Here is a 17,239-nt window from a genome sequence, read left to right as displayed (position 1 = left end):
TCAGCTCTTTTACCTTGTCATTTCTTCCATTTGCTTTAGCTACTCTCTGTGCAAGGGAAGTTTCAGAGTCTCTTGTGACATCCATTTTGGTCTTCAAGACCTTTTGCTTTCTTCATGGATGATGTTTTTGATGTCATCCCACAATTCTTCTGGTTTTCAGTCATTGGTGTTCAATGCATCAAATCTATTTTTGATAGAGGGATGGGTAAAGGGATGGAATATGCTAATTGCTAGAGCCAGGCTCCATGCACTTCTGAAAATTAGTCAATGAGAACATTATGCATCACAACAGAACATTTGACCAAGGGTCAGCAAGAAGGAAAAATCGCTGGAGGACATCACGTTTGGGCCAATGAAGGTGAGGGAATCATTTAGTGAGATGAATTGAGCTGCAAAATTGGACCCTAAAATGTTAGTGATGATGAGGATAAAGCAGAATCAAGCAGCATTTAGTTCTGTTGTACATAAAGTTGGGTATGAGTCAGAATCAACTTGATGGTGGCTGATAACAGTAAAGGCTCAGCTCCTGTCTGAGGGTCCATTCAAACAACATGCTTGAGAGGGATGGAGGAGTGGCCCCGAAAGGAAAATGGAGTGCTATATAGAGGACACTGTTGTTGCCTTTCCTATGTACCCTCAAATCACTTTTAACAGTTCTGTGCCCCTCTTCCCCTCCCCTACTTATATGGCTTTGCTGCTAATGGCTCACACTGGACTTCTGCAGACCCTGGCTTCCCCAAAGGAGAGCACTAGGGACTTATGTCCTTTGCCCAAATCCTAGGGCAGCCTGTGGCCTGTGACTAGCTGGTGAGGGAATCTAAAATCTCAGCTCCCTTGCCTATAGGAAGTAGATTGCCCAACCTTCCTTCCGAGGAGTGGCTGGTGGGTTTGAACCGCCAGCCTTCTGGTTAGCAGTCAAGTGCTTAGGCACTACACTACCAGAGCTCCTTCTCCTTCCTAGTCCTGTTTCTTCACATCCTTATTGGGTTTCTCCCAGGAACATTTCAATTTTTGACTCAGCAACTGTTTCTGGGAGAATCCAACCTAAGATAGATAGCATTTTGTCAAAAAAGGAAGGTGAACAGAGACTGAGCTACAAATTCTACAGATGACAAGAGAAGTCGTGAAGAGAACTGGGCTTTATAAATTTGGATAAATCACTAAGCTCTCTGGACTTTTGCTTCCTCATATAAAAACAAAAGATATGGCCAGGCAGATTACAGAAGAAGCAACTATGAATGGCCAGGAAACACATAGATAAAAGCATTGCTGATAATCAAAGGAATGGAAGTAAAAACTCTTTTATCTATCCATCTGGCATGGATCAGAGAAAGTGTCATCCATATTGTTGGGAGGCTGTGAAGGAGGAGCACTCTTCCACTTTACTGATGAGTGTGAATTGGTACAATCTTTCTGACAGTGTCTATGAAAATGTTAAATGCCCTTAGATCCAGAAATCCCACTGCTATGAATTCATCCTACAGCATCACTTACTCACAAATGTAAAGTGTGTACAGGTGCATTAGTTACAGAACTGTTTGCAATTGCAACAACTGGTAAACAACCAAAATGCCTGTCTTAGTTCTCTAGTGCTGCTATGACAAAAATATCACAAGTGGATGATTTCAACAAATAAAATTTTATTTTCTTACAGTTTAGGTGGCTAGAAGTCCAGATTCAGACTGCCAGCTTCAGGGGAAGGATAGGCTAAAAGTCTGAGTTCAGAGTGCCAGTCTAAGGGCTGGGTGGAGGCCCCTTGGCCTTGGGCTTCAGCTCTGCCTTCCAGACCCACTATAGCAAGCTGGAGGCTTCTCCTAACTCATACGGCTGCTGGCTGCTGGGGTTGATGAATCCAAGATCAGCAGATAAAATGGCATATGTTGTCTCACAGACTGTGAAGGCAGCAATTCCAAGATTGGCAGGCAACATGGTAGGCCACTGGTTCAAGTCCAGGAACTGGAGATGGTGATGAGCCAAATGTAGGATCCTAAAATGAACAAAAAGCTATAGACATTGCCCAAAGCTTCTCCATACATACTAGATGCAGGCCACACCCAGAAGGCAACTCCCCTTCAACTAATTAGCTGCTCACAGTAGATTCCACTATGGAGGTAATTATAGTCTTATGGGGAATAGCTACACCCAGCTGCCAAGCCAGTCAAAATCACTGCCCAGCCAAGTTGACATAAAACCTTAACCACCCCAATTCCCATTGGTTGGGGATTCATGAAATAAAAGATGGAATATTCATACAATGGAAACTACGCAGCCAATAAAAAGAATGTGGTGTGTCTGTAGTACTGATAAAGGAACTTGCCCATACTAATTAAGGGATAAAAGCAAACTTCAAAGGAAGATGTACAGTAAAATACCATTTTTGTAAAACAAATTCTTAACATAAATACTACGTATCTGTAAATGTATAGTACACAGCCTAGAAGAATACACACTAAATTGTTTTAATGGTAGGTACTCTTGGGACTGAGTTTTGGAAATTTTCTAGGTAGTCTTTGGATTCTTTTGCAATATTTGGATTTTTTTAGTATATGGATCACTTTGTCTTTTTTTAAATTTTAAATATGATTAATTTAGTGTCTACTGTTTACCAGGCCCTCTGCTAAGAGCTTTACAACAATTTATGCCATTTTTGTCTTCAGAAAAGCCCTATTGAAGTAGGAATTGCTATTATTCTCATTTTGCAGATGAGGAAACTGAGATTTAGACAGTCACATGAGCCATAAGTTGCAGAGCTAGGATCCAACCCAGACACCTGACCCCACAAAGGTACAATGAAAGGTTATCAAAGTGTTTTTCAGTACTAGAAGCCCTTCCTTTAAATAAAATAGTGAATGGAAGTCCTGTTTGTAAAACAAGTAAGCAGGGAGCTGCTCTGGTAGATGTGAAGCTGAGGGATTCTATTCTCCTTCTGACCCCTCCCTGCATGGAAGTCCCCTTGGCCCAAGTACCCAGGGATTCAAAAACCCTAGTTTGAAAACTACTGATCTGGGTAACCTCAAAAGCCCCTTCTCTTTTGACACTGCATGATTCTAATCACACCACTTCATTCAAAGGGATTGAAAGGGGAAAAGATGAAAATGTGTTACTGGGCCATTCAAAGCCCAGTGAAGAGTCATCAGGCTGTATATAAAAAATCTGTGTCAAGTTGTTCCCAACTTAGCATCAACAAATAAATGGAAGCACTGCCCCAGAGAGGGAACTTTTGTGTGGAAGCTACTCTGGGCTTGATGTGCACAGTTCTGATCAAAAGTCTCATCACAGGCCCAGAGTAGCTCCCTGATACACACACTACTTTTTGTCTCTCCCCACTGGGACAAAAGTTCAATAGGGCAACAATTTTCACCCATTTTCTTCACTGCTTTGCCTCCAGCACATAGTAGATTCTCAACAAATACTTGTTGAATTACTGAATGAATGAATGAACATGGGTCCAATTGACTGGACCTCATACCCAAAGGCACCAAACCACCGGTTTTGTTCACATTGGCTTTGAAAGCAGAAGCAGAAGCAGAAGAGAAGTTATGGGGAGCTCAGCAGTTCTCTCCTCTCCATCTGGATCTCTGCTCCTCCCACCGATACACCGACATCTGGCAACCTCTACATGAGTGATCCAGAGCTCCCATCTGTCCCTCTGTTCTGCCTCCCACAGTGATCATGTTGCTGGGTGGTTTTCTGTCCTGACTTCCTAGAGGCAATGTCTCAGCTAAGGGGACAGCAGTTGTCCCTAACACGGAAGGGGACATCTAGCAGGTAATCCAGGGGTTTCGGAAGTGGACAACCTTCCCAGGGCCTGTGAAGTGTGTGACAGGAGCCAACTGACTGAAACTGACCTGGAAGGTTATGGGCATTGGGAGGTGGTTGGTATCACCAGGGTTGTCAAGATTGGGGAGGAGACTGTTTGGAGGAGGGGGAGAGTAAGGAGCAAAAAGAAAGGAATAGCTACCTGGAGGAAAGGCACAGGATTGAAAGGAAGGTAAATGATAAAGGACAAAGCAAGAATGCTCAGGATCTCCTGCAGAAGCAAGTGGAGTCAAGGGTTGGGGCAGGGAAAATAAAAGATGAGCCTGGAACATCTTATGATGACAGAAAGTAAAGGCATGGTCAGAAAGAAAGGTGGGGGATTGTCAAAAGGATGAAGGAACCAACATGAAATAACTCCCAATAGTGCTGGGACATTTTGCTCAACATCTCAAGATAAATAATAGTATTTAATTTTAACCCATGGAATAAAATAAAGATCCATGAGTATTAATGATCGAACACATAAATGTGGGAGAAGGGACAATTCTTCCTTACAGAAGAATTCCACATAGAAGGAATGAGAGAAATAGAAAATCACTATTAGAACATGACAGCAATTACAGCTGCAGGCAAGATTCACTGAGGAATGCTGAAATGAATGGGAGAAAGTGTAAAGACAATCAGGATTTGCATAGTGTGGTGCAGTTAATTACTTGGTATGGCTTTTCTAGCCATAGTCATTGTAATTCCCACTAGATTACTGGGTCCAAACTGTATCACTACAGAAGTAGATTGTCCAACCTTCCTTCCAAGGAGTGGCTGGTGGGTTTGAACTGCCAGCCTTCTGGTTAGTAGTCAAATACCTTAGGCACCATGCCACCAGGGCTCCCGGATTACTGGGTGGGACCATGTAAGTAAGGTGTGTAGAACTCTGATGTTGGGATTAGTTAGTTTTATCACTCTGCCAGGCTTAAAGAGAGAAAAACTAGAGTTGGAGTGTCATGTGTCCTTGGACCTGAAATCCCTGTGCTGAACCTCCTTGGCATAGATGCCCAGCAGAGAAGCCCCAGCAGAGACACCTGGCTGAAACACAGCAGCAGTGGAACCAAGAAGCAGGAGATGGAGTGGCAGGATTTCCAGCCCACGGACCAAGAAAGCTGTGTGCCCTTGGGCAGGAGCTTGCTGGTGGAGTGGGGTGCATGTAGGTGTACCTATTGGCAGAGCTAAAAAGAGCTTTGTCATACTTTCCTGAGCAGGGCAGAGGCCAGGCCAAAAGGGCAAGAGGGGCATGCCTGAAGGCATAGCAGAGTGGAGACTGTCCTGGCAGAGGAACTGTATCCTGAGCCCTTTCCTGAGCCTGAGTTGTAGCCTGTTACTTCCCTAACACCATAACCCTGACTCTTGTCTGTGAGTTCTGTGTGGCCATTGCAACAAATATTGAACCCAGAAGAGAAGTAGTGAATGCTGTGGGTGGGACAGTTGGTGTCAGAATTGGTAAAAAGGCTGGAGTGTGGCTGCATGTCTGGCCTCATAGGAATAAGCCTTGGGCTGTTGATGGTGACTCTTGTTTCCCTCTTGTGAGGTTAGAGGTCAGAAGATGCCACCTCTGTGTCCTTTTTGCACATAGTCACAAAGTATTTTCCCCATTTATTAATTAGAAAGCGAAAATAGTACCTTCACAATAGACAGCTACTATCTTAACAAGTGATTGAAGTCAACATCACCAGTGATGAGTCATAGTGACATCACATCTTCTGGTAGGATAAACTGAGGACACAGCATTACTTCTGTGGTGTATGAGAGCTTAAATTCTAAAACATTTGGGTTTGTGAAAGGCTGTGGTCTACAGCAGAAGCCCTAACTCCATTTTGAGTCTTGATATAAGTTCAGATGACAGTTGAGTTATTTTTGACCTTCAAACCAGCATTGTGGCCATGCACAGACAAGTTCCAGGACAAACCTAGGGAGAGGCAGTTTGCACTCAGGAAGAGTGGTTGAAAAGTAAATTGTGCTCACATAAAGAACTAGGGAAGTTATCTGAGTGTGTCCTTTCCTAATTTGAATTAAAGTTGGGGTCCTTGTAGTGTTTTCTAGCTACCTTGTGGCTATGATTCAGGCTGAATGGTCATGAGTTATATCTGGACCACCAGCTAGCCAGGTAGTCAAGCCCCAGAACCAACCCTGTAACCCTTTTTTATCTTCAATCATGGTTCTTTCCTCACTTCTGTAGTCCTGCCTGCAATGATGATCAATCAATCTGTCACCAATCATCATTTTGTGATGATTTCCTCTGTTTCAGTCATATAAAATTTGCCCCATGGTTGTGACCCAGTGGATTCCATTCAGTTTTCTGTACTGTGTGCATGCTAATGGTTTCCCTCATCCTAGATGACTTTGTTTTTTGTCCTGTCTAAGGCTTAATAAAAGTGTCTCTGTTGAACCTGCAGGAGATCTGGTGGCACAGTGCCTAAGGGATTTGACTGCTAACCAGAAGGCTGGTGGTTCAAACCCACCAGTTTGAACTCCTTGGAAGGAAGACTGGGCAATCTACTTCTGTAGAGATACCACCTCAGAAACCCAAGGAGGGGTCGCTATGAGTTGGAACTGACTTGACGGCAGTGAGTTTGGTTTGGATTGAAACTGCTTGAATCTGGGGTCTCTATTCTCCTATCATAGTGGCTTTCTTCCTACAATACATAACCTCAATCTAAGCATGAGAAAACACCAGACAAATCTGAACTGAGCAGCATCTTATCAGATATTCTTCAAAATATTTTTTCAAGGTCATGAAAAACAAGAAAACACTGAGGAACCATTACAGATTAGAGGAGACCAAGGAGCCATGACGATTAAAGGTAATATGAGATCCTAGAACAAAAGAGGAGCTCTGGTAGCATAGTGCCTAAGGCACTCAACTGCTAACCAGAAGGTTGGTGGTTCAAACTCACCAGCCACTCCTTGGGAGGAAGGTTGGACAATCTACTTCCAGAGTGATACAGCCTCGGCAACCCAAGAAGGGGTCGCTATGAGTCGGGCTGACTCAACGGCACATAACAACAACAACAGAACAAAAAGAGTCAGCAAACTATGGCCTATGAGTAAAACTGGCCCTCCACCCATTTTTGTAAAAAAGTTTTCTTGGAACATAGCCACAGCCATTCATTTACATATTGTCTGTGGCTGCTTTCCTGCTATAATAGCAGACTTGGTTTGTTGTTGTTGGTATGTGCTCTTGAGTCGGACCCGACTCATAGCGACCCCTCCTTGGATTTCCGAGGGAGCCTGCTAACCAGACGGCTGGCGGTTCAAACCCACCAGCCACTCCTCGGAAGGAAGGTTGGGCAATCCTACTTCCGTAGTGATACTGCCTCGAAAACCCAAGGAGGGGTCGCTATGAGTCGGGGCCGACTCGACGGCACACAACAACAACAACAACAACATCACTATGGAAGTAGATTGCCCCATCTTCCTTCCAAGGAGTGGCTGGTGGGTTTGAACCTCCAGCCTTTTGGTTAGCAGTCAAATGCCCTAGGCACTACGCTACCAGAGCTCCTGGCAGACTTGATAGGACCAAATAATAAAAATCTTCAGCTTTTATAGGAAGGGTTTGCTGACTCCTGCATTAGTGGGGGGGGGAGGGGGGGAAGGTGAAAGAAATCTCAGTAACGCCTGTAGTTTAGTTAGTAATATTTTAACAATGTTCATTTCTTAGTTGTGAGCATGGTTTTATATGATGTTAACATTAGGCAAAGCTGGGCGAAGGGTGCTGTATTTGTAACTCTTCTATAGATCTAAAATGATTTCAAAACAAAAAGTTTAAAAAATGAAAGGGAGAGAAAAAGACTAGGATGCATGAGCAGGAGAGATGTGTGGGTTAGGAAGCTCTGCTCAAAATTGGAAGAGAGGGCTACCATGAGTATGTGAAGAGGGTTCACATCATTCAGGATGCTTGGGCTACAAGTAACAGAAATCCACTCAAGGCAGAGGGGAGCTTATTGGAACCTGAGAGTGAGGGTGTCCATACCTCATTGGAACCTGGAACCAGGAATGTAGAGCTGGGACAGTCAGTTCATGGGGGTGTATGTGTCTCTGTGTATCTCTCTGAATCTCAATGTCTCTATTTTCTGTATATCTCTTTCTCTCTTTCTCTCCCTCCTATGTCTCTTGGTTCTCTGTGTATTTCTATCTCTGTATATATCTTTCTCTGGGTCTCTCCTTGTCCTTTTCCATTTCTCTCTCTGCTTTGTGAGTTTCTCAGTGTCTTTATCTCTCTGCCTGTCTGTGGAGATCTTTGGAGCATTATTAAGCCTGCCACACTGATCACCCACTGAAGCCAGACATTCTGCATACAAGATTATTGCTCACCTCTGGCCTCACATACCCATTACAGAAAGGAAGATGGAGAACAAAGGGGCAGCACCTCCATTAGGATGGGAATCCTTAGTAGGGTTCTACTTGGGTCTCCTTGGCCAGAACTGTACCCAATGGCCACCTCTGACTGCAAAAGAGCCTGGGAAGGTAATTATGTTAGCTGACAACTGTGAGGCTTGAACAAAAACTGACTGTTAAGGGAAAAAAAGAAGGATGAGGCTGGAGTAGTGGTGTCAGAATTGGGACCCAATCTGTTTTCATACTTACTAGGCACTTGACTGCTAATCAGAAGGCTGGCGGTTCAAACCCACCAGCCACTCCTTGGAAGGAAGGTTGGGCAATCCTACTTCCGTAGTGATACTGCCTCGGAAACCCAAGGAGGGGTCGCTATGAGTTGGGGGTGACTCGATGGCAAATAACAACAACAGGCTCTGCATATCTCTGTTTGCTTGTGTGTGTGTGTGCACATGCAGCCATAAATAATAAGGTGAAGAGGAGGTGATTTCAGCTTTGGACAAAGCACCATCGGACTGTGTATTAGTTGAGGTTTGTTGTTTTTGTGTGCTATCAACTTGATTCCAACTCATAGCAACCCTATAGGACAGAATAGAACTGCCCCATAATGTTTCTTAGGCTGTTATCTTTATGTTAGCAGATCGGCATGTCTTTAGACCTGCAGAGTAGCTGGTGGATTTGAACCACTAACCTTTCTGTTAATAGCCAAGCCCTTAACTTTTCTTCATTGTTTTATTCCTAGTAATTAGCAGTTAAGGAGCCCTGGCAGCACAGTGGTTAAGCTCTTGGCTTCTAACTGAAAGGTCAGCAGTTTAAAGCTGTCCTATAAGGTCAATATGAGTCATAAGAGCCTGGAGTGCTATGGGTTAATTACCACTTCATAAATATTTGCTTGTAGAGAAGGCCAATTTTCCTAATGCCTTGTATGAAAGAAGACATCCTCCCCCAACATATGTCTTAGTCCTAATTTGGATTTCTCTAAAAGAGTTTGAGACAGATCCTGGATGCAAGTAGTTTATTTGGGAAGCACACTCAGGACGGGTGTGATAAAGAGCAAAGGCAATAAAAGGGGCACCCACGAGTGAGTGAGAGTTGTGGGGCCCCACCCCTTATGCTTTTTGACTGGGAACATCCACTGGGTGCCTCTGGAGAACAGGAGGCTATGGTATGGACTCATCCTCCTAACTCCTAAGGGTTCAGGGTACCCCCAGGAGTTAACTGTCCTGCACTTCTGAGTTTCCCTGCTTTGGGGGAGGGGAGGGACTGTTTAACAAAAGATGAGAGATCCAGGCACTTGATTGGCAACCTCTTATCTATGGCTAAAGGTGGCATGGAGCCTAAGGGATTTGACTGCTAATCAGAAGGATGGTGGTTCAAACCCACCAGCCACTCCATAGCAGGAATACTGGGCAATCTACTTCTGCAAAGATTTACTGCCTTGGAAATCCAACGGGGGTTGCTATGAGTTGGAATCAACTAGATGGAAGTGAATTTGCTTTGTTTTTGGTTTATCTATGGCTGCAAAGCAAACCATATATGTTTTATGCCATATATGTTTTAATGGCATAAAACAGCTGCAGTTGTTTTATTATTATCTCTTATGACTCCAGAGATTAACTGAGTTCAGCTCAGGGTCTCTCATGGTGACAGACAGATGAGGGCTGTGGCTGAAGCCATCTCAAAGTCTCCACTCATGTGTCTGGTGGTAGGTGCTGGCTGTTAGCTAGGACACTGACTTGTGGCCTCTCCCTGTGTCCTGGGCTTCCTCACAGCATGGCATCTGGGTTCTAAGGGTGAGTGTCCCCAGAGAGCCAGACAGAAGCTTCCTTAGGACCTAGCCTGGAGGTCACATGGCATCACTTTTGTCCAAGGCACAAGTGTACCCAGACTCAAGGGATAGGAACATAACATAGACCCTACCTCTCAATGGAAGGAGTATTAAAGGCACATTCTGAGAAGAGCAGTTGATTGGGAATCATTTTGGAAATGCAGTCATTCATGTGTGGGAACTGACTATGTGCTGGACAGCAGCAGTGGGTGTATTCAGGGAGGCTGGAGGACAAGCCTCTCTCCCCAACCAAAGATTAACTGCTTGCATTCACACGTTCTTACGCTTCCTGTTCTGTTCCACATATTTGTTCCTGTGTCATTTCCAGATTCTTCTTCTCCTTCTTCTTTTTTTCAAGCAATGTTTTATTGTGTTTTCAGTGAAGATTTACAAAGCAGTTTAGGTTCCCATTCAATAATTTCTACACAAGTTGTTCAGTGACATTGGTTACATTCTTCATAATGTGTGAATATTGTCATTGTTTCTGTTCTGGTTATTCTATTCTATTAATCTAGTTTTCTTGCCCCCTTACATTCTTATCTTTGTTTTAAAGTAATTATTGACCATTTGGTCTCATATTAGTGATTTTTTAAAAGGAGCACAGTACTTACGGGTGGTATTCATTCTTTTTTGAGCCAATTTGTTATTTAGCTAAAAGGTGACCTCAGGGGTTAGTTTTGATTCAAGGTCTGAAGAGTATCTTAGGGCTACAGTCTTGGGCAGTCCTGCAGTCTCAACTGGTCCAGTAAGTCTGGTTTTACTTTTATTTTTTAGAATTTTAAGGTTCTCCATGCTGTTCTTATTATCGTAGCTTTGTAGTCTGTCTTGGTGCCAATAAATGTTTCCTGAATGCATAATTGAACATGGGGTGGGGTGCAGATTAGGAGCCAGGAGATCTAGATTCTGGAAAGATAAGAAGTGATGCAGGGAATGACGGGGAGTGGAGATTTGGAGACCTGAGTTCTAGCTGTCGTTCTGACTGTGGACATGTTCTTGACTGTTCTGGGTCCCCAAGCCAGATGTGAGGCCCGAAGCTCTTTCTTAACTCTAATGTTTAGTCCTTCATTAGTGTTTGTGGGCCACCTGGGCCGCAGAAATTCTGACAAGCTTACTTGAGGTCATGTTAGCCTGTAGGGGGCCTTGGTGGTCACAAAGCATGACCCCCTTTACAGATGAGGAAACTGAGGCTCCCTTCACTTCTTGCCTGTGATATCACCACAGGAAGGAGCAAGGAAATGTTTTTAACATTTCTCCAATGTCAGACACCATAATAGTGTCATGATTGGTTGTTGTGTTGTTGTTAGGTGCCATGGGTCAGTTTTGACTCGTAGTGTCCACATATATAAGGTCCTGTGCCATACTCACAACCTTTGCAATGCTTGAGCCCATCATTGCGGCCACTGTGCCAATCCATCTCAATGAGAGTCTTTTCCTTTTTCACTGACCCTCTACTTTACCAAACATGATATCCTTCTCCAAGGAATGGTCCCTCCTGATAACGTGTCCAAAGTGTGAATAGCAGTCTCACCATCCTCACTTCTAAGGAGTATTCTGGCTGTACTTCTTCCAAGAAAGATATGTTCATTCTTCTAGCAACCCATGGTACATTAAATATACTTTGCCACACCACAATTCAAATGCATCAGTTATTTTGCTATCTTCTTTATTCACTGTCCAGCTTTCACATGCATATGGAACCTGTAGGTATTAACTATTTAGCCCTCATAGGAATTCTGTGAATCAGGTAAAGCGAGCTCATATGACAGGCAAGGAAATTAGGTTTGGTGAGTTAAAGTGACATCGCTCAAGGTCACACAAAAAATAAAGGGTGGAACAGACTTCCAATATCTTTCATGCTCTTTTCATGACAATTGTACAAATTAATGACTTTTTTTTTTAAATTAACTTTTCTTTATATGTGAGACCCTCCCAATACCCAGTAAAATGGATGATCTGCTGCTATGTGGGTTATTTTCCTAAGTCCTGGCAGAGATGGTAGGGGTGGGGTGGGCAGCAGAGGAAGTGTCATTTTCATGGGGGACAGGTGAGGGCATGCCCAGAACCTTGGGGATTTCCTATTAGAGCTCTGTGTTTTCTTTCTTCTTTTCTTTTTGAAATGTAGTTGGCACCAGTGTTCCACCCCATTGTCCTCCCTCCAGTCCTGCCTCAGTAGGCACACCACATCCCATGGACATTAAGAATCACTGGAAACACAGGGCAGGCAGGGCCTGTCAGACTCATGACCTGAGGGTCTCTGACAGCTCATCTGCCTGGGGGGGGGCGGGGTGGTTGCTTTCCAGGAGGGTGATAGAGCTTAGCAACTGGCCTTCCTTCTTTCTTTCTTGCTCTGGGTGCTGAGGGTCCATTTAAAAGCCTACTGGAAGAAATTGCTCTAGGGATCCAAACCCAAAACCAAACCCACTGCCATCAAGTTGATTCTGACCCATAGAGACCCTATAGAACAGAGTAGAACTACCCCATAGGGTTTCCAAGGCTATAAATCTTTACAGAAACTGACTGACTCCCTCATCTTTCTTTTGCAGAGTTCAAACCACCAACCTTTTAGTTAGCAGCCAACTAACTAGGCTTTAGTTAGCTAGCCAACTAAACTAGGCTTTAACCACTATGCCACCAGAGCTCCTTTCTAGAGGGAGAGGAGGCTGCAAATCATCATGTCTTCAACCACTTCACTCAACAGGATGAGGGGGTGTGGACAAGGTTGCCCCATGTGGCCATAAAAGGGGTGCTCTCCCACCCACATCTACAGCCTGCTTGGCTGCACAAGGGGGGCTGGGCTGAGCCACACTGTTGAGGGCAATTTATACTTTATGGAGTATCTTTTATCCAGAAAGGAATCTAGGAGGACAATCAGAATGAAAGTCTAGTGTCTGTGAGAGCCCAAGTGCTTGTCAGAACCACCCTGAAGCTTGAGCTTGCACTTATGTTAAGAACTGGCATACAGGGCATAGAAGTATCCAAATTCTGTCAGTTCTGCTCTTTGTTCTTCCACAAAAGTGACAACCCATGTCTTTCTGGTCCACCATCTCCCAGTCAGTAACTTGGGTACAGTCCTAACAATGCTCCCACTCCCTGTATGCTACCAAATTCTCATACTCTTTCCTATTGACAATCTCATGGAATTCTCAAAACAAGAAGAGGTGGTAGGGAAGGAGGAAGTCGCTTTGTGAGAGGGAACCGGGAGTGAGAGGATCATTTATTGAACATGTGCTGTTTCCCAGGTACTCACCTCTGTACTTACTATCTCAGTTTCATCCTTGCAATCACCTCACCCGGGGTTCTATCTGCCCCTTCTTCCACCTGGATATCTAAGGCTCAAAGGAGCTGAGTGGGGCAACCTGCCATGATGCCCTGGGATGTGAGTGACAGGGCTGTGTGATATCAATGTCAGTGCTCCTTCAAGAGTAAGTAGCCTATGGATCTGGACCTTCTCAGGAGAAGCTCATGTGACAACCAGGAGTCTAGGGGGAAGGAGATAACAATGTTTGTCCCAACCCAGTTCTGAGGCTTCCCACCTTCCAGACTTTGGGCAAGTTCCACAGGCTCTCAGACACTCATTCTCCTCATATGGAAAATGGAATGATAGGACTGTCTTCTCTTGTTGTTGGGAAAAATTAAGTTAGGCCACATCTATAAAGTTCCAGGCACCCTGTTGGTCCTTGACAGCAGGCACATGCAGACAGGTCCTGAGGACAGTCCAGCAAGGAACCATCAAGGAATCATCCAGGCATAGCATGCACCCAGGCCAGCAGCAGTGAGAGCCACCGCCACCCCAGGCCTACAGAGCAGAAAGAGGGAAGAGTTTCTGGAGCCCAGGAGAAGCCTGTTGGCAGGAGCTGTGACTTTCTTCCATGCAGAAGGCAGCCCTGAATCTGCAAGGAGAGAGTGAAACCCCAACTTCAGTGTCCCTTCCCTTGTTGTTTCCATTGATCAAATCCCATCTGAATTCACAACTGCCAAAAGGAGAAAACAACCGAAGTGTCCACCAACAGGTGAATGGATAAAGAAAATGTGGTATCTATAAACAATGGAGTATTACTCATCCATAAAGAGAAATTGACTGGATACATGCTATAACATGGATGAACCTTGAAAACATTATGCAGAGTGAAATAAGTCAAACACAAAAGACCACATATTGTATGACTTCATTTATATGAAATGTGTAGAACAAGCAAATGCCTAAAGACAACAGTTCATTAGTGGTTGCCAGGAGCTGGGGAAAGAAGGAAGGCAACATGATTGCTTATGTCTCTGTTTGGGGTGATGAAAAACATGTGGAAATGGATAGTGATGATGGTTGTACAACAAGGTGAGTAAAATTAATACCACTGAATTGTACACATAAAAGTGTTGAAACAACAAATGCTTTGTTTTATATATTTTACCATAATAAAAAATCTAATTGTACACTTAGACAATGGGAAATCTATTGTTATCTGATTCTTACTGCACACACACACACACACACACACACACACACACCATCCTACCAGATGTTAGAGGACAGGGCTGGTGAGAGTCTATGCAGGTCAGTTTCCATGGGGCTGCATGGCCAGGCCAGAATGTGGATCTGCAGGGACAAGCAGGTGGTGACTCAGGGGAGAGTATGTGCAGCCTGCCCTCACCCCCCTTAGCTTGGGCTCCTGACTGTCACTGCCAAGGTGTTGCCCCCATCCCTCCACCTTACCCTTTCCCCTGCCAGTGGACCAGGCCTGCTTTTCCCTCGCCCACCTGCTTCTTGGCCCCCAGGCCCCATTTCCAATCAGCAGCATTAATTGAAAGGCAGCAATTGTCAAATTGTCCTTGGAGTGTAGGGAGAGTGAGAATGGTGTCTGCTGCTGGTGGAGCAAGCAATCACAGACAGGCCCCTTAATACAGAGTAGGCCTCCCCTTATTGAGCTAGTGTAAACACCTTCCAAAGCCTCTAGAGGTCAAGTTTGTGCTATTTGCTCACAAATGCACCTGAGATTGACCATGATCGCAAGAAAGCTGATTTTCCTGGTCACATTTTTAAAGCCTCTGTTTGGATGAGCTGGCATTGTTGCTACCCTGGGCATGTGGGCCTTATTTTCTGGCTGAGAGGCCAGAGAAACCAGGTAGAGATACTTGCCATTTGAGCCTACCTTCCAGGACCCAGTAACAGTAGCCTTGGTAGTATAGTGGCTAAGACATTTGGCTGCTAATCAAAAGGTCAGCAGTTCAAACCCACCAGCTGCTCCACAGAAGGAAGATGGGGCAATCTATTTCTGTAAAGATTTACAGCCTCAAAAACCCAGTGATGGTGGCTATGAGTCGGAACCAACTCAATGACAGTAAATTTGTTTTTTGGTTTTGGTCCAAGACCCAGTGTCTTCCTACTTTATTGTGGAGAGGGCATTTAGGTTCAGGAAGCTTGCAAGGTCTGCCCACTCAGCTGCACGGTGGGAGAGCAAAGAATTAAACCTAGGGCCTGGCCAGAACCAACTTCTCACCTCTGTCTACTCTCCCTGTAAAATCCAACTGGCCCTCAGCTCTCTCCCTGTCCTTCAGAGACTTCTTGGTTTGACAACAAAACCTTACCCAACGCTGACTTTCTGCAGGTTCACAGTCATGCCAGGGAAAGAATATTAAAACCTGTTCAGAGTGAGAAACATAGTCCGAGCTCCTGGCCTCAACCACAAAGACCCTCCTCCGGAACCCCTAGGCCTCCCCTGCCCATCAGGGAACGGATTATGGGATGTGGAGGTAGGCACATGTTTGGTGGTCAAGAATCTTATGGGGATGATTAGTAGATATTTTAGACATATCCTGCACTGCTCCATAACTAGCTCTGTAGACTGCTGTGGTTGTTGGCCATTTTAAAATGTTTTGTGTGGGTGTCCACTTTCTCTTTAACAGGCTCTCTCTTGTTTTCTGGTCTCCTCCATGATGTGCAGGCCCTGGCTTGACATGCAGACCAGAGGTTCCCTGGGCTATGGTACAATGTAGGCATGAGAGTGTGGAACTTCTCCAGATGACCACTTTGGAGGTGGCTGCTTGAACAGTCCAAGTGGGATGCTGATCCCAAACACTATCACACTGATATATATCCTTGTCAGCATCATGACTCCTGGCCAGAACAAAGTATGCATTCTGGACCTCCCCAAAGTGCCTCCCCAGCCCTCTCCTTGCTCTGAGTTCCTCCAGTTCCCATATTACCCTCTGTGGTCTGGTGCATCTCTACCAGCCTTGCCAACCCCAGAACTTCCTACAGGGGGTGGGGATGGTGGAACTCCAACTCCTGTTCTACTGGCCAGGCTTACACCCTTGGAACTGCACCAATATTTGTTGTTGTTGTTGTTATTTGCTGTCAAGTCAGATCCGACTCATATAGACCCCTCCTTGGGTTTCCAAGGCAGTATCACTATGGAAGTGGATTACCCAACCTTCCTTCTGAGGAGTGGCTGGTGGATTTGAACCACCAGCATTTTGGTTAGCAGTCAAGTGCCTTAGGCACTAAGCTACCAGAGCTCCTGCACCATCATTTAAGGGATGTTTTTTCTAGCTCACACAGGGGCTACTTGTGGGCTAATGGTGACCCCAAAGCTCTCGGTGTGCCTGGCATGCCAAGATGTGCCCTTCACTCCCTCACCCTAGTGGGAAGGTGGCACTGCCCAATTTCCTAAATTGACTACAACTTTCCTTCTTGCCTTCTGACCTAGGTGTCAGACCACATTGGCCAGGTCCCCAGACCACTCCCTTGCCTGCAGTGGATGAGCAGCCTGCTCCCAAGGACGTTGTCTCTGCCCTAACATGCTGCCTTTGGGGTCCTCTGGTCTCCTAAGAATATCCTTCTCCCCTCCAGGCCCAGACTTGGAGTTCAGAACCTGACCAGGCCAGGCCCTTTGTCACATCTCTCCTCCCTGAGTGCTGTTTGCCAGGGTGGGTCCCAATGGCTTCTCTCAAATGCTCAGTACCCACATGTGCACCCTTTCATTGTAGAAGTGCCTGTGCAAGTGACTGGGGTGCAGGAAGTGTGTGTGGTTACATCCATGATACACACACAAAAGGGGTGCCTGTCTTGGGGGGTTTGAGGTTGAGTCCATGATACACATACGTGGGCTGGTTTTGGGAGTGGAGTCTGGTTGAATCAGAGTGAGAGATGCCAATACCTCCAAGCCCAGGGGGGACTTGGAAAGACCAGCCTGGCTTGTCTAGTGGACACTCCTCCGGGATATGAGAGTCCCTCAAAGCCGCTAGCCCCATGCAGCCAGAAGTTTGGTACCT

At 45.2% G+C, this 17,239-nt stretch overlaps 1 pseudogene; it reads right to left on the bottom strand.

Annotated features, from left to right (window-relative positions):
- Nucleotides 1–15,585, bottom strand: part of LOC103197575 — a 59,041-nt pseudogene extending 43,456 nt beyond the window's left edge.
- Nucleotides 15,586–17,239: the final 1,654 nt, after the last annotated feature.

The sequence above is a fragment of the Orycteropus afer genome, unplaced genomic scaffold (assembly GCF_000298275.1).
Source record: "Orycteropus afer afer isolate SDZICR_OR568_19922 unplaced genomic scaffold, OryAfe1.0 scaffold00080, whole genome shotgun sequence".
NCBI lineage: Eukaryota > Metazoa > Chordata > Mammalia > Tubulidentata > Orycteropodidae > Orycteropus > Orycteropus afer.
The sequence above is the reverse complement of the archived record's forward strand: the minus strand, read 5'-3'. Positions and strand labels throughout refer to the sequence as shown.